The sequence below is a fragment of the Ovis canadensis genome, chromosome 3 (assembly GCF_042477335.2).
Source record: "Ovis canadensis isolate MfBH-ARS-UI-01 breed Bighorn chromosome 3, ARS-UI_OviCan_v2, whole genome shotgun sequence".
Classification (NCBI taxonomy): domain Eukaryota; kingdom Metazoa; phylum Chordata; class Mammalia; order Artiodactyla; family Bovidae; genus Ovis; species Ovis canadensis.
In genome coordinates, this window is record NC_091247.1 from 39,184,335 (window position 1) to 39,207,694 (window position 23,360).

The 23,360-nt window shown below is 45.3% G+C and overlaps 1 protein-coding gene and 1 long non-coding RNA gene across 4 annotated transcripts in view; one reads left to right on the top strand and one right to left on the bottom strand.

Annotated features, from left to right (window-relative positions):
• LOC138436790 (uncharacterized) overlaps positions 1–23,215 on the top strand; it is a 136,352-nt gene extending 113,137 nt beyond the window's left edge. For 2 of the 3 annotated variants that reach the window (XR_011255604.1, XR_011255608.1), the window contains one exon: positions 8,543–9,881. This is a non-coding gene — a long non-coding RNA (uncharacterized lncRNA). Of the gene's footprint in view, positions 1–8,542; positions 9,882–22,683 lie in introns of those variants that run through there. The other variant, XR_011255607.1, reaches the window with a different exon arrangement.
• The window catches only part of ANTXR1 (ANTXR cell adhesion molecule 1), a 265,829-nt gene that overhangs the window by 34,817 nt on the left and 207,652 nt on the right, over positions 1–23,360 (bottom strand). The gene's annotated exons all lie outside the window — the stretch shown is intronic.

Sequence of the window (23,360 nt, forward strand, 5' to 3'; positions counted from 1 at the left end):
GTGACAGTCATGATGTGTGCTAGCCGCCATTCTATGCACCTCATGGACCATACTGCATTTAGTCCTTACAACCTCCTGCAAGCTCATTTGACAGGTTCAGTGAAAGTGAAATCAGTCACTCAGTAGTGTCTGACTTTGTCACCCCATGGACAGTAGCCTGCCAGCCTCCTCTGTCCATAGGGATCCTCCAAGCAAGAAAACTAGAGTGGGTTGCTACAGTTAACCAAACCCAGGCAGCGTGTGGGAGAGCTGGGTTGCAAATCCAGCCGTGCGTGCTTCTTTGTAAAGTCTTGTTCTTCTGCTCTCGGCTAATTGATTCTGAGCCCTGGATTGGTGTTGCCGATACAGAAATAATTCCACTAACTTGAACTCTCCCTGCTTCCCACTGTGCTCCTGTAACAAGCAGGAGGATGAGGGAGCCATCTCTGTGACCTGGACTTGGGCCAGCATCTGGGACAGGAGCCCCTGAGGCCCTAAACTCTTTTGGTGGGAACTGCTGACTGGTGAGATGGACGTCAGTCCTTGGCAGGAAGCTTGAACAGGTCATTACACAGATGGTTTGTGAGTTCCAAGGACAGGAAGCAGTGGTCGTCCCTTTGAGCCAAGGTTTGCAGAGAATGAATTGGGGCCAAACCTCATTTTTTTTTTTTGCAAGTCTCACCAGAATTATAGATGGGGGCTGACAGATGTAGTTTATCTGCATTTCAGCAAATCATTTCACAGTGTGTCTCACAGCACATTTGAAGAAAAGATGGACAAATGTGGGCTGGATGTTTAGTTGCAATTTAGATGGTTCAGAGAAGGCTGAACAAACAGCATCTGGAGAGTGCTGATGAATGCAGCAATGGCAATGACCAGTTGTCCTGAGTGCCATACACAGGGTCAAGGGTGTAGCCAGCACTTAGTAAATATTTGTTGGTCGCGTTAAACTCAGGAGGGAAATCTTTAGTGGCCCCATGAAAGGGCTCTTTCTTCTATTTAGCAAACATTTACAGAATGGATGAGTTTGGGGAGTGGAGGGAGCAAGGTCTGACCCTCAGTGGAGGGAGGGAAAAGTCAGGTCTGTTTGCTTTGACCTCTGGAGCCCAGCCTCACGGACGTGCCTATGACAGAGGACAGCATGGGCCTTTCGCTGTGTTTGGACCCACTGCTTCAGAGCACTTAGGAATTCTGAGGGGGAGGTTTGGGGACTACTGTGGGAAAATCGTGTGTGTGCGCGCGTGTGTGTGTGTGCTTGGCTTTCTGGCTCATTGCCTATCTAGAACCAGACCATCTCCTCTTATCTGTTTTTCATATTGGCTTCTGGTAAGATTTAAAGAATTCTCCTTTTGGCTCAAAAAGGTTTGAAAACCACGAACTCTGATGGTATCTAAAATTCCTTCTAGCTCTAAAAATTAAGTGGTTCTTAAAAACTGTGTGGGAGGAGGGAGTGCTAAAGGCAAAACACATTGCTAAAAAAAACAATGGCTTTGTTTCCCATTTCCCTTTCACCTCCTGGTAGGCTGTCTCCTTGGCAAGTCTCTCAAAGGGTCCCCACCTGGAGGACCGCCATTTTTTTTCTTGTGAGCGCTCCCTCCTGGCGCTTTTTAAGTCAACTAGCCTTCCAGTATCAAGCTGCCTTCATAAGTATAAATGACTGACAGCTTCCATTTACTCAGTGCAGATATACGGATTGCTAAGACTCCCTCTGGGAGAGATCTCTGATGAGTACAGTTTCAAGCAGTGTGGCCAGGTGAAGGATTTGAGGAAGGGTGCAGAGGTCTTTGGGGTTAGTGGAGCATCCATGAATTCTACCGGAAGTGTGGCCTCTTGCCCAGGTTCATTAGTTCATTCAAAGCTACTTTTAGGGACTTCCCTGGCGGGTCAGAGGGTAAGAGTCTGCCTTCCAATGCAGGGGACACGGGTTCAATCCCTGGTCAGGAAACTAAGATCCTACATGCCAGGGTAAGTAAACCTGCACATCACAATCAGAGAAGAGCCAGTGTAGCCCAAAACAAAACGAAACAAAAACTACTTTGAAAACACCTACAGTGGGCTAGCGTTCTACAAGATACTAGAGGTAAATGCTGAGTAAAAATTAGCCCAGTCCCTATGCTCATAAAGTTTCCAGTCTAGAGAGAGGCCTTGACTTTACTTAAAAATTAATTAATTCAACAATTATTCCCTGAGTGCTCCCTATATGGCAGGATATAGCAGTGAATAAACCAGGTGATTTTCATGTCCTTTGGGGCTTATATTTAAATAAGCACATGATTAAACTCTAAGATGAGTGTGTGCAGAATGTTAAAATGGAAGTTCTGACTATGTTCCATGATGCAAGAGTTTCTAGGGAGATGTCTTGCCATCAATGCAAGTTTCCATGGCAACATCTGTAAACTGGCCCCATGATGCATGGACCCCTCAGCTGAGGTCTATAAATGGGCCAGGGTAGGGAGAGGGGCTTGGAGAGGTGCTGTGCTTGTGTTGTGAGTCCCCAGTGGACCTGCTGCCAGGGAGAGAGGTATGGGAAGAAGGGGGGGCCTCCCTTCTAGACTGGTGAGGTGAGTGAGGAACAGAGAGCTTGGAAACAAGTTCCCTGAAGATGGTGAGCACAGAGTTCTGGAAGCAGCCATGGCAGTGGAGTAGAGACGGAAGCCATGGGGTTGGCCTGGCCCCGTGTTGTCTGAGTGCCTCCCGTGGAGCAGATGTAGCCACGCAGAAGGATCCAGTGTGCAGCCATCGTGGATCCTGTCCAAAGCCATCTAATAGGGCAGAGGGAGTAGGAAGCTGGAGATGAACCATCCAGAGGTTGGGGAAGCAAGTAAACCAAGTAAACACTGGGCTAGAGAGACATCACCCAGGTCACAGGAACTGCCTGAGAGGATCCGAAAGGAGTTCCAGACACACCAGGGGAAAACAGAGCCAGCATTTAGCTTGGGCTGTGCTCAGCTTAATGTCCAAGATCAAGGAAGATCTATTCTTTCTCCTATCTCTGCTCACCCATCCTCGCCCAAAAGGTGTAAGAAATTGGCTAATAAGCCGGGGTGGGACTGAAGAGAAGAGTGAAGTAGAGAAGAGAGCAGAGACATTCAAACTTGTGCTTCATGGGGAGGCCAGCCCAGGGTGGGGAAGGGAAGACTGAACACCGGATGAGGTGTGAGATTTTGATCGATCTCTTAGATTGGACTTTCTGACTGCTGAATTTAGGTTCCTCTTTTGATTGCAGATCTGCCTATAACCTAAGAGTGGGCCTAGGAATTATGAGGCCTGCTAAGTTCACATCTGGTGGCAGGAGGGAAATCTCTCAGTAAATCAAGTATACAAGGGGTGCAGGGAAAGACAAACCGAAGTTTTATCTTGATCATGCACAAGTCATCTTGTGCCACGTTCCAGGTACCAGAGCTCAGAAGGAGAGAGGCTCAGCTTTGTGGGGCTGGTAACAAGGAACTGACCCAGCTACAGGGTGGGGAATGGCTTGGTCTTCTTGAGCCTGGGGAATCATGCATCATTTTCTCTTCTCCCTCACAAGCCCCAGAAATGCTCTCCTGGACTGGGCTCTTACACACGTTACACATTTCCAGCTCTTTTTCTCCGACAGGGCTGGCTGTGAACTAGTGTGGATGGCTCTGGCCTCAGCTCTGCCCTGGCTCAGCTCTGCCAACTGCGGGTCCCTGGGGGCTGGGGGAAGGGCCAATTTCTCTCCCACGGCCCATGTCAGCCCTTTCCGCTCAGGGTCCACTATCTCCGTCATGTCCCATGGCTTCTGGCACATGGGGCCCCGTCATCTGCTTGCAACTTGTAAAAGTCAGAGGAAACACTGACTGGAACCCGGGCTTCCTGGCATTCAGGTTCTTTCCACGAATCACTTTCAGGAGACGGACTGAGGTGTTGCCCTGACACTCTGAAATGGAATTTTTGCACATGCATGAAAGAAACACATCTGGGCATTTAACAGAGTGTTAGAGACAGGTCTGGCAAACCCGCCAAGCCATGTGCTTCCATAGGATGAGCTTTTCCAGGGTGGGACTCTGGCAGGGCCCCAGCCTTTGCAGAAAGGACCTAAGGTGATGGAAACGGACTGACGTCTTACCAAGGCGGGGCTCTTTTGGAAGATATCTGTTTAATCTGATTCATAACGTACACCATTTTGCTTGACTTTTTTTTTTTTTTTTTTAAGAGTATAGGGGAAAAAAAGAGGACAGTTGGGCCCCAGAAAAAAAAATGCTTTGTTAAATGGGGTGGCCATGTTTGCGTGAGTCAGAAGCATAAAGCAGACGTGGGAAGGTTTCTTGTGTCTCTGTCTCAGGCAGTTGGCCATTTGGCTGAGAAAGAGATCACAGACTCCCTTGCCAGGGAGGCAGAGCTTACAGTAGTTCAGAAAGTGAGTGCCCAAGGCTACAGATTCAGGGTTTAAGCTCAGTTTCAAGGCCCAAGATGCTCTGTGTTTCAGGCCTCTCCCATGTAAAAGGAAGGCACTGGCTTTAGCAAAATGCTCTTATGATGATCGCTTTAGGGTTAATTTGTACTTTGTCATTTATTTTGCTTAATATTTATCATTACTTGTATATGGTGTTATTTTATCTGGGCTTCCCAGGTGGCTCAGTGGTAAAGAATCCACCTGTCAGTGCAGGAGATGCAGGAGACACAGGATGATTCCTGGGTCAGGAAGATTCCCTGGAGCAGGAAATAGCAACCCACTCCAGCATTCTTACTTGGAAAAATCCCATGGACAGAGGAGCCTGGTGGGCTACAGCCCATAGGGTCGCAAAGAGTTGGACACAACTGAGCACAATTATGTCGTTGACAAAAAACAACAAAGAAAGGGGTACATATGATGTTTTGTTAATAGCGTAAAGGTATACCTAATTATGTTAATTATTAAGGCACAAGTCAGGTTAAGGGGTCACAGCTGGGGCCACTCTCAGGTATGGCACCTCTGGTTTGAGCTGGTGCCCTACAGTTGGGCACTGGCCTTCTGCAAAGTGGGCCTGGGGACCAGTCCTCTCCCTGGGGGCTGCTGTCATGGAAGGAAAACCCAATGGATCTTCTTTTCTGCAAAGTAGTTGAGGTGCGATTCCTGGCTGTGCCTCTCCGGACACTGAATGAAATACCACGTCTAAGATCCTGGAGGACTCCCTTTCCTCTGTCACCTCAGTGCTCTTCTCTCCTCTTCCTCCACCTCCACCATCCCGTCCTCCTTCTCTCTGGCTCCTTCTCTTGTCCTCTCTTCCTTCACTGCCTTCCTATTTCTCCTCTTGTTGAGTGCCTACCACATGCGAGGTGTCAGAGAAAGGGACCTCTATGAAATGCTAGATGAATGGGACATGAAGCAGGGTGATGATGGATCAGAGGCAGAAAGCATCTCGGAGACCTGGCAGGGACTGGCAAAGAAGAGACATGATTTGCACTGAGTTACAATCAGAGGACAGGAAAGGCCAGGATCATTTGGGTTAGGGCATGGTGTGAGTGGAGGTCTAGATGCAGGAATACATAGGGCCTGTCCACTGAAACAGTGTCTCAAAGGGCAGACTGTTTTGTGTAGGACTCATGGAGAGGCAGGCAGAGTCTGATCCACTGTGCAGGGTGATGGGGGTCAGGGGGTTGGGGGGAAATGCTGGGCAGCCCAGCACTTCCCAAGTTTGCCTTCCACAGGGCGCAAGTGATGCTCAATCAAAACAGAGCAGTCATTTTCAAGTTTGGGAAATATGACATGATACATTCCATGGGAATTCTTTGGAGATTCCCAATGTAATTGGGTCATGAAAGCATCTTTGAAGTCTTGCAGATTAAAAAGCAAAACAAAACCAAGCCTTTAACACTGTTAAGTGCAGCATTCCCCAAACTTATTTGATGCCTATGAGCAGCTGGGGAATAAATGTGCATAAAACACATCTTGTGTGCAGGCAGTGGGAGCCAGTGGAGGTTTCAGAGGGGGTATAGTTCATTGCTGTCAAGGAGTCAGAACTCCCTCACATCAGAGAGAAGGGGGTGTGGGGCATATGCAGACGTGCCAAACACCTGCTGCTGTGGTTGATCGCCCTCTGTTTTCCTGGGAAGAGGCTGGCTGGCTAGTAGGTAAAGGAGAGCGAGTTCTCATTCCTTAGCACTGAGAGCATTAATGAAGGCTCAATGTGCACGCCAAGAAAATGTTTTCTCTGGCTGGAGAAGGGGCTACATATACATATACATGCACATATAAACTTGCTGACTGGCAACCCAGTTGGTCTTAATTTTTTTGTTTTGTTTAGCTAAAGCCTGAGCATCCTCGAAGGAAAAGCTGAAGTCATACCTCCTATCTGCAGTCTCTTTCAACCAAACTTGACCTCTGGCTTACCCCCTCCACTCATGCTCTCTCCATTTTACTGTCAGCAGCAAACAATCACTTTATGACACACCACCCGGTTTCTTCCCCGTCTGCTCTGTCCGCTAATCAGGAGTGCCTACCCCAGGCTGGGCCCCAGTGTGCATGGTGCATTGGCTGATGACTGGCATATATGACAATGCATTCTGCTTTTTCTCCAAATGGCATCAGGGCAAATGAATGTGCAAACGACTCATCTTCCTGCCAGCCCCAATGTGACAAAGAACAGAATCACTTCTCTATTATTTCCATGGAAGAGATTCTGGAATACAGTAAGGTCTCACTGTTCATCTCGATGTGATTCAGAGCTTACCAAGCATAGTCAAGAGGCTGACAGCGAGGCACAACAAGAATTCACAAAGCGGAACCAAAGGGTGACACACAGTGGCGCTCTGCTGGAGTTTCCGTCTGCTTTCTGGGCATGGTGGAAAGGCCCCTACTGGGTGACTGGGATGTGAATTTCCAGGACAGAGTGTGTTGGGAAGGACACTGCAGGGGGTGGAGGGGGCTAGAGGGACAGCCAGATGGAAAGAGGGATGAGCGCCCATCAGCTAGTCTCATCAGCTGTGTTTCCACAATACTTTCTTCCTTTCTCTTTTTCTTGGCTGCACTGGGTCTTCGTTGCACACGGGCTTTCTCTAGTTGTGGTGCGCAGGCTTAGTTGTCCCATGGCATGTGGGACCTTAGTTCCCTAACTGGGATGGAACCTGTATCCTCTGCATTGGAAGGTGGATTCTTAACCACTGGGCCACCAGGGAAGGCCTGCTACAATACATTCAGATTGCATTCACTTCTTGCCACTTCTGCTCTTTTCTCGCCAGGCCATCACCACTGCCCCTCACCCAGCTCTATTTGCAACGAGCTCCTTACTGGTTTCCCAGTTTCTGCTCTGGACCCTCCAATCCCTTCTCTCCACCGAATCAAGGCCAGTTTGGGTTGAATGTGAATCACACTATATTCCTCCCCTGCTAACCCTCTACGCCATGCAGCCTTCCTGTTAACACACAGAGTAAAATCCAGTCCCTGGTTTACAAGCCCTGCCCTCCTGTCTCTTACTGCACTTGGTGACTTCCTCCAACGAGCCATGCTCTCTCCAGCCATACAGGTATCACACTGTTGTTCCTCTCCTGATCTTGACATGGCCAGTTCCTGCTTGTCGTTGACACCTTACCTTCAGTGCCACCTCTCCAGTGCCCATCTCTCCAAAGAGGGCTTTTCTAACCACATAGGCTAGGTGTTTATTTTATTTCTATACCACCACTCTACTTTAATTCTTGTCATAGCACTTAACACTTGAGTACTGGGAACCCTACAGTGCAGACCGCAGGGAGGGACCATGGCCTCCTGGTTCACCGGGGCTTAGCCTGACAAATAAACGTGATGAGTGAATAAACGCTAGCTTTTCCATGTATCAGCCATGGACTCAAGAGGCTCTTGAGTGCTCTGTAAAGTGAATTTCCTCCTCTGTAAAACAGGGATGAGAATGCTTACATCAAAGGGTGATCACAGGAAATGCCTTCAAAATAATTACACATTACGAAGCTCCTGGTAAAAACAAGTTATTATTTCCCAAGTCAAGTTAGTTTTCTTTTTGGTAAAATGGGGATAATATTTGCTTTCTAGGAATTTTTCAAAGATAAAGCAGAGAATCCAATAAATGTACAAATATCTAGAACAAAGTTTTAAATGCAGCAAACCCTTTCTTCCCTGTGATGATAGTAAAAGGAAGCTTAAAAACAAAACCCTCCATGCTGGTTTGGAGTGCGCAAGACTTTTGGCTCCGAAAAAGAAGTTTGGAATAGGAATTGGACCAGAAAGGCAAAGTCACAACTGACCTAACAGAAAACCAGGAAGGGCAGACCGTGACCCAAAACTCTGAAATGATCCTTATGTGTACTAAATAGAGATGGCTGAAAGATGCGGGGCCTGTATGAAATCATGTTGTCCCTCCTTTCACAAGTGTCTTGCAGGCTAGTTCTCTAGACCAGCACAACCAATAGAAGTGTCACACAAACCACATATGTAATCTTCAGCTTTCTAGTAGCCCCATTTGTAAAAAGTAAAGAAACAAGTGAGAGTATTTTTAATAATAGGTCCAGAATTGGTCAACATGTGACCAATATAAAAATGACTGGTTCCAAACTGGGAAAGGAGTATGTTAAGGCTGTATATTGTCACCCTGTTTATTTAACTTATTTGCAGAGTACATAATGAGAAATGCTGGGCTGGATGAAGCACAAGCTGGAATCAAGATTGCCGGGAGGAGTATCAATAACCTCAGATATGCAGATGACACCACCCTTACGGCAGAAAGCGAAGAGGAACTAAAGAGCCTCTTGATGAAAGTGAAAGAGGAGAGTGAAAAAGCTGGCTTAAAATTCAACATTCAAAAAGCTAAGATCATGGCATCTGGTCTCATCACTTCATGGCAAATAAATGGTTAAACAGTGGAAACAGTGTCAGACTTTATTTTCTTGGGCTCCAAAATCACTGCAGATGGTGACTGCAACCATGAAACTAAAAGACGCTTGCTCCTTGGAAGAAAAGCTATGATCAACGTAGACGGCATGTTAAAAAGCAGAGACATTACTTTGCTGACAAAGGTCCATCTAGTCAAAGCTGTGGTTTTTCCAGTAGTCATGTATGGATGTGAGAGTTGAACCATTAAGAAAGCTGAGTGCTCAACATCACTCATTATTAGAGAAATGCAAATCAAAACCACAATGAGGTACCACTTCACACCAGTCAGAATGGCTGCGATCCAAAAATCTGCAAGCAATAAATGCTGGAGAGGGTGTGGAGAAAAGGGAACCCTCCTACACTGTTGGTGGGAATGCAAACTAGTACAGCCACTATGGAGAACAGTGTGGAGATTCCTTAAAAAATTGCAAATAGAACTACCTTATGACCCAGCAATCCCACTGCTGGGCATACACACCGAGGAAACCAGAATTGAAAGAGACACATGTACCCCAATGTTCATCGCAGCACTGTTTATAATAGCCAGGACATGGAAACAACCTAGATGTCCATCAGCAGATGAATGGATAAGAAAGCTGTGGTACATATACACAATGGAGTATTACTCAGCCATTAAAAAGAATTCATTTGAATCAGTTCTGATGAGATGGATGAAACTGGAGCCGATTATACAGAGTGAAGTAAGCCAGAAAGAAAAACACCAATACAGTATACTAACACATATATATGGAATTTAGGAAGATGGCAATGACGACCCTGTATGCAAGACAGGGAAAGAGACACAGATGTGTACAACGGACTTTTGGACTCAGAGGGAGAGGGAGAGGGTGGGATGATTTGGGAGAATGACATTCTAACATGTATACTATCATGTGAATTGAATCGCCAGTCTATGTCTGACGCAGGATGCAGCATGCTTGGGGCTGGTGCATGGGGATGACCCAGAAAGATGTTATGGGGAGGGAGGTGGGAGGGGGGTTCATGTTTGGAAATGCATGTAAGAATTAAAGATTTTAAAATTTAAAAAATAAAAAACTAAAAAAAAAAAAAAAAAAAGAAAGCTGAGCGCTGAAGAATTGATGCTTTTGAACTGTGGTGTTGGAGAAGGCTCTTGAGAGTCCTTGGACTGCAAGATCAAACCAGTCAGTCCTAAAGGAGATCAGTCTGAATATTCATTGGAAGGACTTATGCTAAAGCTGAAGCTCCAATACTCTGGCCACGTGATATGAAGAACTGACTCCTTGGAAAAGATCCTGATGCTGGAAAAGATCGAAGGCAGGAGGAGAAGGGGATGACAGAGGATGAGATGGATGACATCACCGACTCAATGGACATGAGTGTGAGTAAGCTCTGTGAGTTGGTGGTGGACAGGTATGCCTGGCGTACTACAATCCATGGGGTCATGAAGAGTCGGACACAACTGAGCGACTGAACTGAACTGAAGGAGATCTTTTACATTCCGTTTTTCATGCTACATCTTTGAAAATCCAGAGTGTATTTCATACGTACAGTACATGGTGTTTATGACTAGTCACATTTCAAGTGCTGAATAGCCACATGTGGCTGGGGGCTGCCTTATGGGACTGCACAGCCCTACACTTTACATTTTTTAGAAAAATTTGCTTTAATTTTTAAATTTTGCTGTGCCAGGTGTTAGTTGTGGCATGTGGGATCTAGTTCCCTGACCAGGGATTGAACCCAGTCCCCCGGCATTGGGAGTATGGAGTCTTAGCCACTGGACCACCAGGCAAGTCCCTAGATTCTACTTTTGAGGTGTTCAAGATCTTTTGCTACTTGTGAGAGTGAAAGGGGAGGTCACAAATAATTTTGTAAAACACTCCATTTATTTGTAAAAGACTCCACTTATAATTCCACTAAGTTGCCCACTGTTTTCCACAGCTGAAAGAAAAGTTCTAGTTAACTCTCTCACTGGCCAGTGAGGAGCTTAAAAGAAAATATAAGTGTTTAAATTCCTGTCATGGAAATACTTTTATCTTCTGATTTCCATAGACTCTTTAAGGTATGTAAAACTGTTTGAAACTGTGCCCATCTGTCTGTCTGTCTATTTATCTATTTTGGAAGTGATAGGAAGCTTTATACTCATTTAAAATCAAATCATGCCCCTTTTCTCTCACGCTATGTTTCAGAGAAAGATTTATGAGAAGCTATGTTTCTTCAGGGTGAGACAGTTTGGTCCATGGCTTGCAAAGCTAGAGAATTTCAAAAATCAAATTGTTGTCTTTAAAAAATATCAAACTTGGAAATGGATTAGAACTAAACACGTCAATGGAATGAGCTTAAGAGAGCAAGAAAATGATTACAAGGTAAAGTTATCCAAAAATTGTTCTCCCTTGATTCATAAATCTGTTATATAGTCTCAGGCTTTTTGCACATAGATGGGTGAGTTATAAAGGACAGGCATCAAAGCTTGGCTGTGTCCACCGAGGATCAGAACAGTCATTTCACCATTGGCATTTACAGTAATTTGAAGGCATAGTAACACTGTTGGATGAAACTGGAATTTTCACACAGGTAGGTTAAGTCTTTTGGAAGCTTCCATCTGTGTTGCTTATTAGTGACCTTGTGTGTGATGTAGTCACGTGGGTTGCTGGTATGTGTGATGTGAACTGCTCGTAACCCTAGTTTTTTGCTAGGAGGTTCTGTTGTGAATCATTAGCAAACACATTTTCAGCTTTAGGCCACCAGCGGAGGATGTAGTGCAGAACAAGCCAGGGCAGCTGATGGGGTACAGTGGGGACCATGGGCTACAGGAGGTCTGTACTTATTCCTGGTCTGGAGGGATGCTTCCTGTCTACCAGCACAGAAGGTAACTTCAGTTCTACAGCTGCCTTGGCCATCTCTGGAGGACCATACATCCCCTGGGCCTATGGACATGGTGGAGCATCGAGGCCGTGGCTTCATAAATTTTGGTAAGTATGTTTCCACCACCAACTGGAAAATATTCCCTCTTCTTTCCATTTCTCTCTACCTCCATGCTTAAGAAGTCCAGGCCTGCTTGGTCAGAACTACTTCCCCTGTTAGAAAAAAAGAAGGGAGGATTCCACAGTGGACTTTCCAGTGGACCCACTTTGATTAATGATCCCAGTAAGGGGCATGGATGTCTGTTATGATGTTCAATTTTCCAGACTCTGTGACATTCAAGAGTTTCCCATTACAAATCACCTTGAGTGAGCAGTAGGAGAATGTGGAAAAGCTTACACACGATTTACTCCTATTTAGAGCTTATATTCGAGTTGGAGTCACAGAGGCCTTGGAAAGTAGGTACACTGGGGATTGAGGCCAGTGACTGGGTGTCAGCTGCTTAGGGCCACCCAGTCAATGGGGTGACCCAATCCAGATGTTGGGGGGATACAGGAAAGCACACAGGTGCTGAAGGCTAGAGGAGTGAGCACCCCTGAAGCTAACTCTGCCATTACTATGGATTCTGAACCTAGCTCTGCTCTCGATGGTCTTAGCCAAAAGAAAAAATGGAAAAATACTAAACGTTAAACAAATATCACAAGAATGAATTTATAAAGTAAGACGAGTAAAGTCAGAGTCGTTTTCCTCTCAGATTTTCTATTTTCAAAAAATTTAAAGGAAAAGTCAAAGTTATTAATAAATGGCAATGACAGAAAGTATGAACAGCAATTATAATGAAAGTTTAATGTTTTAATAATGCTTAATCAGGTGGCGTAGTGGTAAGGAAACTGCCTGCCAATGCAGGAGATGCAAGAGATGTGGGTTAGATCCCCAGGTAGGGAAAATCCCCCAGAGCAGGAAATGGCACCCTCCTCCAGTATTCTTGCCTGGAGAATTCCATGGGCAGAGGAGACTGGTGGGCTGCAATCCATAGGGTCACAAAGAGTTGGACATGCCTGAGCACACGTGCAAACTGTTGGTGTAGTGAGGTGAGTGATATGTGTGTACACACAGGTGCATGTGTGAATATAACTGAATAAATGCAATGCTCAGTCAGCCTCATTTTACCTGAAGATGCCCCTACAAGAACATGTGAACTCTCCCTCTTTATTAAAGCTGAGGATTTTTTTTTTTGAGACATCTTTGGCCACTACTGAAATGCAGGTACCTATGGAGGGAATCTTATAAAAGTTTACAAATAGCTGTGACCTGGGGGTCACAGAAAAAGTCTTCCTAGAACAAGAAAACAAATTGAACCATATTCTCAGTGCTGTGAGGGAAAGGAAAGGAAATGTCCCTTTCCTCAAATCAGTTACTGCTTCCTCAGGGAGTGAAATATCAGTACTGCCTTTAAATTAAAATGGTGTGAAATTTTGAGGCAGCAGCTGTGAGCACAGGAAGAAGGAAGGACCAGACAATGAGCAGGAGTCAGGGGAGAGCCTCGGAGGGCTGGGCACCCGAAAGATGTGAGCAGCTCTAAGGGTGGAGAAGGCAGAGCTGGGAGGTGGAGTGTGACTGCTCTCCCCTCCCCCTCCGGTGTCAGCCTGGGCCTCCTCTTTCAGCTCGTCTCCCATTTGGGCCTTCATACATGCTGTTTCTTCCATCCAAATGCCTTTCCCTCACTTCACCAGGAGAGCTCATCCTTTAAATCTCAGTCCAACGGTGTCTTTTCAAAGTCTTCCCTCGTCCCCCAGCCTGGATTAAATCTCTGTGTTCTATGCTGCCATGAAACTTCAGATGGTCCCCACAGTTCCATACCACTCATAACAGCAAGTTCTAATTTAGTGCTTTTTTGACTGCTCTGATGTACATCCCACAAAGGCAGGGATTGGCCTCATTCATGTAAATCCCCATTGCCTAGCATGGTACCTGCTGTAGGGTCAGAGCTCAAGACCAGTGCATGGGTGCACTCTGTCTTAGACACAGTGTTGGTGATAGAGAGGCAGGCAGAGGTGGAATCAGCAAGAGAAAATATGAAGTAACTTGGGAACTTAAGCACATGGAAAGCAGGGCAGGTCACTAAGGGAGGCAAGCAGTGGGTATGCCATCGTGGGCAGGGTATAAAAATGGAACAGCGTTGGGAGGTGGGCAAAGGTAAGTGGACAGGAAAGGAGGGGTTTGGGTCACAGGGAGCAGCTCTACGTTCCAAAATTCTGTCTGGTTTACCTTTTCTTCAAGGGATTAAGCCCAATCATGAGCCCCACCCTCTTCTCCTGGCCTGGGGAGAGAACTCAGGAGAGCCAGGGTGTCTAAACAGCTGGAGGGGTCTGGTCCTGCCACTTCCAATAAGTCCCTTTGTAACTGTGAATGAAGCAGGGATCTTAGTATGAGAGCATTCATCTTATTAATATGAGAATAGGAGATAAGTAAAGCAGGAATGGGGAGCATCTGAGAAAATGTACTTGGGAGTGTTTGGAGGTGTCCCCATCAGCTTGCTAAACATCAGTTTCCTTATCTTGAAAATGAAGGGACTGAGATCATGAGGAACCTCCAACCCATTCCTGAGACTCAGAGTCAGGTTGAGGTGAGGTGGTTAATGGAGATACTGGGAGAAGGGGTGTGTGTGTGTGTGTGAGTGTGTGTGTCTAGAGCAGCCTGTGAATTCTGGAAGAATATCCCCTAGGTCAGATTCTGCCACCTAAGATTCAACTGAACACTTTTGGACCAGAATACAACTCCCCACCAAACTGGGTTAAATAAATCTTAATTGAGGCCTATGGCAGAGGTAGAGACCATTCACTAGAGATGATCTTTTCCAATGCCCTCAGCTGGAAGAAAAGGCCCATAGTTGCCAAGTGGCTAGACACAAACATCACACTTGAGCAAAGCAGAAAACTTCCTACAATGTTATATTATACACTTGGATGAGATTTTGACCCTAGAACCAAGCCCAATTTCCCTTAGTCCTGACTCTCTTTGTCAGGAAAAAAAAAAAAAATGAGATCAGAGAATTTCGACAGGGGTGTCTCTATTACCCAGCCCTGCCTTCTTCAACCCCCAAATTCTCTTCTGTTTGCTATCTGCAACTTGATACCAGGACTTGACCTGTTGCTGCAGCTGTTTGGTAGATGAGGCAATTCAAAGGTGAAAGTCATCAGCTAAGCAATAAAATGATGATGCTGATGAGTATGGAAATATGTATGGGTGTGGAAAAAGGAGGGGTTAGGTTATGGGGGATTGAAAGGGGAGGGAGAGACCTCAGCCACATCAGATACCTTCACAATTATTTATTTAAGAGACCTCCCACTGGGAGCAGGAAGTTAGTTCAAAAAAAAAAAAAATCTCAAGATGGTATGTTTTGCAGCATCAACTTTGGGTTTAACTTCTCCAAAAAAAGTTAACTTTGCAAGTTTCAGGTACAGTTTGGTTTTTGCTGTGGACAGAGGATGTCTTGAACTTTTTCTTTTCTAAAATCAGGCGGGTAAGCCAAGAATTCTAAGTACTCATGTTCCTCTCCAATGAGACAGTGAAGGAAAGATTTCCAAGGGTGAGAATTGAATAAATACTACTGAGAATTCAAACATCCAGGGAAGGGGCTCAGCCAAAATAAATCACACCCTCTAGGAACATTTCCTATAATTTGCTTTTTTTTTTTCTTAAATGATCTAGTCTTACAAAAGTTTATGAAAGGTCAGAAGTCAGTGGCCAGCGAATTGGACTTTCTCTCCAGATCTATTGGGGACTTTACATCTTGGTGTCAGACACTGATAGAAATTTTGAAGATCCCTGTTTACTAAAAGTAAAAACCAATAGATTCTATGCAAACTTCTTTTCCCCCACTTTAAAATAGAAACGTCTACTTTTTCAGCGGTTCTGTGAATTGAAGAGCAGAGGGACTAAGAAAAAAGCATTATATAAAGCCTGTTGTCTATTGTGCAAGAAGGAATTGACCTTTACATAAAGACATTAATACAGTAATTTGATTCTTCTAGTCACTGCTGATTTAAATATGAGAGAGACATTAATACAGTAATTTGATTCTTCTAGTCACTGCTGATTTAAATATGAGAGAGGAATTCTGAGAAGTTCTTCTGGTGTGCAGAGATCTAACTTCTTTGAAATCAATTGTAGTTTTCAGGGTAAAGAAGGGAAGAAAATGAACTCCCATCTGTTTGAATTATTTACACTTGTCATTTTGTTTCATCCTGACAAACCAATATCATTAATTATTAGCCTATTAACTATTTACCAACACATTGGATCCTTTGCGTACTTGAGCTTTGGTAGAATGATTTTAACCCGGCTGTTCTGCAAGACAAAGATGCCTATGGCCAAGTTTTCTACATACATTAAAAACAATTAAAAACTGTATCAATATCTTGTCAAACCAGAGCTTTGCAAAACTTTTGAGAAACTGTGCCTGAAATCAAATGTCTTGAAATACAATGTAATTTGGCACTCTAATATTTATCCTAATATTTAAGACTAGCTCAAAATGGTGATAGTGTAAATTTTTCAGTCCCTGTCATCAGGGTGGTAACATCTCGCCCTTGTTCCCCCTCCAGCCTCAGGAGGTACGCTCATCCTCTGTATCCCGTCCTGAGGTGTCTCCTCTCTCTCTGCAAGTTGGCCATGGGCAATAATGGGCTGCAAGCTTGTCCTGGAAACCTGCTACCCCGACCTTCCTACTTCCTGTCTGCCCAAGTCCCAACTTTCCTCCAAAGCCCATTTCAAGTCCTACCAGTCCAGGAGAAGGTCTCCCATCCTCTCGGGTGATTTTCCTTCCTCTGTGGCTCTCATTCCCTTCAGCTCTCTTGGCCTTGACCACCATCTGTTCTGTCTCCTCAACCTTAGCCATCTGTTCTTTGAGGTCTCACACTTGTTTGCCTTTTCCCCAGAGCCCTTCCCAGCACCTCAGTAATATCTGCTGAAAAAGATCACACTTAGAAAGTTGGGTAAACATTTCCTGCTCGCAGGTTTGCCCGTTCATTTTATTTTCACCAATCAGTGTTGTCAGAACAGAGGCATTTACAAGAGATGCAATGAAGCAAATTCAGAGGAAAACTGAAGTGAGGAGGTTAAAACGCAAAATGTTACTCGGCAGACAGGAAATGACTGATAAGAGCCTCAGGGTCAGGTGAACTTTCTACAGAATGTTAACCAACCAATTGTGTGTATTGCGGACGCTGGGACTTGCCCAAGTTATCCATTTTCACCACGTTTTTGGGATGTGTCTTAGAATGTGCTGGTATTTTTGTTACTTGGATCTGCTGTTTCACCAGCAAGCTGTTCAAATGGGGATGTTCATGTCTTTACATAGATGCCCATGTGTTTTAAAATTGCCAGTATTCAGGAAAGAATGTCTTATCAGCGCATATAGAGCAGCGGTTTTAGTGATTTTAATTGCCTAGCAATTTGAAAAATTGTTTCCCCCTTATGTTAATAGGGATAAAATTAAATGAAAGAATCAGACATTAAGTTATATACATGCATGGTCACAAGTGAATAAAGAAAAAAGATAATATAGGGTAAAAACTCTATTAAGTATGTAAATGCTTTCTTGGTGAGTACAAGAAATGGTGAGAAGGATGTTACTGGGAATGATAAAGTTGGGGGAACCCACTGGACTGAGCAATAGTATCTAAAGCAGTCCTTGGGAAGAAATGAGTTGCTTTCTATTTTCATATGATGGGGGCCATCAGTAGCCCACATGGTGCTTTTGTGTGAGTCAGGAAGAGACACTCCTCTCTGAGCTGGGATGCAGGCCTGTCTCAGGGAGCTTGACCAGTGATGTTCAGGGTGGTCCTCTGTCACAGGGCACAGCCTGCACATCCAGGTGTATGCATTCCCAGTAAACAATTCTTTGGAAAATGGACATGATTTCAAAGAGCACAGTGGCCTGAAAAGTGACCCTGCTAGTACATAGTAAGAGTGAGAGACTAACTCCAGAATTGTTGGTTTAACCTAATCCTGACCAAGGACATTTGTTGATGGCTTTGTCTATGAAATGCAGGGCTCTGCCACAATATTGATACATGACAAGTATCTCACTTATGTAGCTGATTATAACCTAGTATAAAACTAGTAATTGGTAATTGACAGATATTATGGGATTAATTTATTGGAGAAGTAGGAGGCCCCCACTAACGAAAGAAGCGGGAGGCCTCCACTAACAAAACAAAATACCCCAATGCAGTCAGCACTGCCCTTTAGGTGCCATGGGTAGAGAAGATCATTATTTCCATTCTGCCACTGAGAAACAAAACATACAGCAATATATTCTAGGGATCCAACAATGGGCTCTCTTGCAGGTGGAGTTTTGAAGTGAAATTGCTTGCAACATGGCATCCCAAATTCCCATGTTTCTTGCATGAAGACTCTCGAGAAGGAAATGGCAACCCACTCCAGTACTCTTGCTTGGAAAATCCACGGACGAAGGAGCGTGGTAGGCTATAGTCCATGGGGTCGCAAAGAGTTGGACATGACTGAGTGACTTCACTTTTATTTTGCATGAAGAAGAGATACCCACCCTGGAACTGCAGAAAGTGCAGACGCATGGGAGAGGTAGAATTCGGAAGGTGTGGCTGGTTTCCTCCTCATCCTCTCCTTGGTCTACGTCTACATGCCCTGCTTGGCTGGCCTATCAGGGAAGACAGAGGCCGCTGAATGGGGGAGAGCACATCCTGGACTCTGCCACTGAGGTCACTAAGGAAGAGAGGCATATCCTGGCCACTAGGTCTTCTACTTCCTCAGGGCCCTTGCCCTCTAACAGTGAGCTCTTCAGGCTCAGCCCCTCCTGGTCTTCCATCATGAGCCCTTCATCTTTCTTAAGTCCTTCATCCTGATCAAACAAAGAGGCTCTTTCAAGTCCAGCTCTCCTCCAGCCACTGCTTTGGTTCTCCCTTCCCATTTTCCACTAAGCCTCACTCCTGCCCCCATCACTGCACTGAATTCACGTCACTAAGACCTCCAGGACCTTCTCACTGCTGTAATTAATGGACCGGTCAGCTTGCATCTAAATTTCCCGTACTTGATGCTGTTGGCCCCAGCCTCCTCCGTGATGAACCATCCTCCCTTGGCTTCCATGACCCAAATTCTGTCACGCCTGCTCTTTCTTTGGCTGGTCCTTCTTCGTTTCCCTCTTGTTCTCCTTTTTCTTTCCCCGCCCCAGCTCAAAGGATGTGACCCTGGGTGTTCAGCACTCAAGCCATTTCCCTTCTCTCTCTCCACCCTCTCCCTGGCTCTGCATCTATTCACATTGGTCTCAGTCGTCATGGTGGGGATGCTTAAGTCTCTGCCTCCTGCCCAGAACTCTCACTAGAGAAAAACTGCCTCCTGACAGGTCGGGTGATGTAAGGGGGGGCATCCAGGGCACACCTTCCACTCTCAGGTCCTGTAGGTGCACACCCTGAACGTATATAACTCTGAGAGTGAGCATTCCTGAAGTGTAATAAGCTGGTGGTACTTACACTCAGTTCTGTAAGTTTAAAAGCTAAGTCCTCCTCTTCCCTCCCAAAGCTCGTCTTGCACCCTTATCCTGGTGAATGATGTCACAGTTGGCTCAGACCAAAACCTGGAGGTCCTCCCTGACAACCCGCTCTCTCATCCTCCACACCAGCCAGTTGCCAAATCCAGGCATTCTGTTTCTTCAGCATCTCCTAAATCCAGCCTCTTTCTTCCTCCCACCACTGCCTCTGGTCAGGCTGCCACCGTGTCTACACTGCAGCCAGTGTGACTTTCCTGAAACACAATGTGAACACAACTATGCCTAAAACACTTGGCAGTGGTTCTCCACGGTCCCCAGAGTGGGCTCCATGACCAGCACCCCTCCACCCCCTCCCTCCACTCCTTGCACTGTCCTCCACCAAACCCCACTCCTCAAGTCTCCCAAAGAAGCCACAGGCCACCCCCAGATTCTTGCTCAAGATTCCTTCCCACAGAAGAGCCTCCTTCCACAACTCCGCTCTGATCTTAGCCTCAACGCCACTTCTAGAAGCCAGTTTAGTTCCAAGGCTGGTGAAATGCCCTTCCTGGGTGTACTCCTTCCCTTGCCCCCAACCTCTCACATCCATTACAGAGCCATCACACTGGTGTTTGGGGCCTTGACTGTTGGTTCCTGCTTCTCAAGGGACAGGACACAGCTTATTAATTGGTGAACAACCAGCACAAACTCAGTGCTCATCTCACAGGAAGTGTTTGATAAGTATATATATTTTAAAAATATTTATTTAAAAAATAAATATTTTAAAAATATTAAATATTTAAAAATTTTTAAAATATCCCTTTCTCACTTATACTACTAATAAGACATTGGTATCAGTATCTTAATCTAGACTTAGCTAATCTGTATAATAACAAGAAAATAGACATTAACCTTTTAATAAAAAAGGACTATATAGAAACTCTTACATTTTGGAATATATAGAAACTTTAAGGTTTCTATATTATTCAACAAGTATCTACTGAATGCATAAACGATTTGAGGAATCCCAGTGTGGACTTCAAGTCTGACAGTCCAAGCCCCAGATCTGCCCCTTCCCAGCTGTGTGTCTAGCCTCCCTCCGAGTCTCAGTTTCTGCTCTATACAATGGGGATAATAGTTCTTCCCCTCCTTGTGAATGGATCTGTGCTTCTTTGTGTGCATGTGTGCTGAGCCGCTTCAGTTGCGTCTGACTCTTTGTGACCCTATGGACTATACCCCGCCAGGTTCCTCTGTTCATGGGATTCTCCAGGCACGAACACTGGAGTGGGTTGCCATGCCCTCCTCCAGGGTATCTTCCCAACCCAAGGAATGAACCCATGTCTCTTATATCTCCTGTCCTGGTAGGTGGGTTCTTTACCACTAGTTCCACCTGGGAAGCCGCTGTGCTTCTATCAGTTCAGTTCAGTTCAGTTCAGTTGCTCAGTTGTATCTGACTCTTTGCGACCCCATGAACCACAGCACGCCAGGCCTCCCTGTCCATCACCAACTCCTGGAGCTCACTCAGACTCACGTCCATCGAGTCAGTGATGCCATCCAGCCATCTCATCCTCTGTCGTCCCCTTCTCCTCCTGCCTTCAATCTTTCCCAGCATCAGGGTCTTTTCAAATGAGTCAGCTCTTCGCATCAGGTGGCCAAAGTATTGGAGTTTCAGCTTCAACATCAGTCCTTCCAATGAACACCCAGGACTGATCTCCTTTAGAATGGACTGGTTGGATCTCCTTGCAGTCCAAGGGACTCTCAAGAATCTTCTCCAACATCACAGTTCAAAAGCATCAATTCTTTGGCACTCAGCTTTCTTAATAGTCCAACTCTCATATCCATACATGACTACTGGAAAAACCATAACCTTGACTAGATGGACCTTTGTTGGCAAAGTAATGTCTCTGCTTTTTAGTATGCTGTCTAGGTTGGTGATAACTTACCTTCCAAGGAGTAAACGTTTTTTAATTTCATGGCTGCAGTCACCATCTGCAGTGATTTTGGAGCCCAGAAAAATAAAGTCAGCCCCTGTTTCCACTGTTTAACCATTTATTTGCCATGAAGTGATGGGACCGGATGCCATGATCTTAGTTTTCTGATTGTTGAGCTTTAAGCCAACTTTTTCACTCTTCTCTTTCACTTTCATCAAGAGGTGTCAGGAAGCACTTAACAGGAGGCTTCCTGTGTGCTGTTTTGGATCTGTCAGGAATTCTCTGTTCCTTATTAATTCCTGAATATTCAGGAATTAAGAGGAGAGGAAAGCCTCTTCTGGGGGCTGAGGAATCCAGGCATTTCCTTCATTAGTTTTTCTATATGGTGATAAGTACCCTATTCCTTTTTATGAACCATATGGTAAAAGTGATTATTTACAACCCTCTCTCTTTCATATGGATGACCTCATGTTTCCTTGATAACTTGTAAGTTTTGATTTTATCTCTGCTGAAAATAGCTATCTTGTAAGACAGTATAAATACCTACACAATGTTGAATAAAACACCTTTGCTCCATCAGAGCTTTGGTCTCCGTGTCTTGCTTTCTGTCTTTCTCTCTCTCCCTCTCTCTCTCTTTCAGGCTGATCCCTTGGAGTGGAGAGGCCCTCTGGGTTCACTTTCCTGCCCAGGCTTCTGAGACCCTCTCAAGAAGGTGCTCTGTGCCTCCACCCCATCAAGAGGGCGCCTGAGGCCTTCATGAACAGAGCAAGCCCCGTATCAGGGGCTTTATTGGCTTTCTGCGTAAACCAAGGAATATCAGCCTCTTTCTCTCTCCTTTACTTTCTTATCAGTTGACTCCAGACCACCAGGTTCCGGTCCATTAAAGGACCTCAACAAAGAGGCTCTTTAGTTCTTCTTCATTTTCTGCCATAAGGGTGGTGTCATCTGCATATCTGAGGTTATTGATATTTCTCCCAGCAATCTTGACTCCAGCTTCTACCATCTATAATTAATACAATGCTTTACTCTTTCAAATCATGCCCTGAACTCCAGGAAGTTAGAATTAAGTCCTATTCTAACTGACATCCCCAGGGCCCAGCCCAGGGATGGGTTCCTAGGTGGGAGCACAGTAGATGAAATTTGATGAGAGAATGTTTGAGGGAAGGTAGCCAAGATGACGATGGAAGGAGGAGGAGGAGGTCATGCAAGTACATGGAGAGGGAGAAAAGAGAAAGCAAGAAACAGAGTGTGCACACTTCGAGTCTGCTTATGTTGCAGGAGGCTCGTCTGCTTTCGAAGGACTGGGCTGAGGACACTCTGTCCCTGGAGATAACCTGCCCAGATCATTCTTGCCTCTGCAACAGTAGGAAGGCATGGGGCCCAAGTGACTGGCCCAGCTCCCTTGCTGGAAACAGCTGTGCAGACGGCAGCCCTGGGGAGCCCAGGGAGAGGATTTCACAACCTCCGAGGCTGCCCTTCAGAGGAGTATCATATGTTGTTTACGTACATCTGTATCTACATGTGTGTTTCCTGGGTCTCTTCTGATTGCAATGAGGCTCAGTCTTGCAAAACAAGTTCAGAGTGTGCCTCATATTTTGTTTTTGCAGATAGTGATGGAGCGATGGAATGTACCAGCCTCCCCATGCCAGGTCGGAGAGAAACTGAGAAGCTGAAAACAAAGACGACATCCATCCCCAGTGGCTCCTCCCAGAGCATGTGCAGGAGTTGGGACGTTAAAGCTGGGGTAAAAATGCCTGGAGAGGGTTTAGACACGTTGATACTTTAATTCCATCTGGGAAAGACCCAGGAGGCAGAGTTATTATTTTTCTTTTCCTTTCTCTTTACCCAAGCAGTAACAATACTGGAGCAGGAAGAATCTATGCTTATTGTCTGCTGATTGTAATCATCCATTTTCCTTATGCCTATGAAACACAGGATAGAGTTTTTGAAGGGATGTTGAGAGTTGCCTTCAAATTGTTCCATGAGGGAAACAGAAGATGCTGCCCAGGACAAGAAATAGAGAATTGGATCAAATCACTGATTGTCAACCCTAGTTGCTTCTTAAAATGACCTGGGGAGCTTTTAAAACTCCTGTATCCAGACTTCATCCCAGAAAAATTAAATAGAATCTGGCACCAGGGTCTTAAAACTCCCCAGATGATTACAACATGCAACCAGATTGAAAATCACTGGATTCCGTGAACTCTGATCTCTGAAACTCCCTTACATTTCTGTGTTTGAAACTAGCAATCTAGGAACAAAACCATCTGCAGCTGGCAAGATT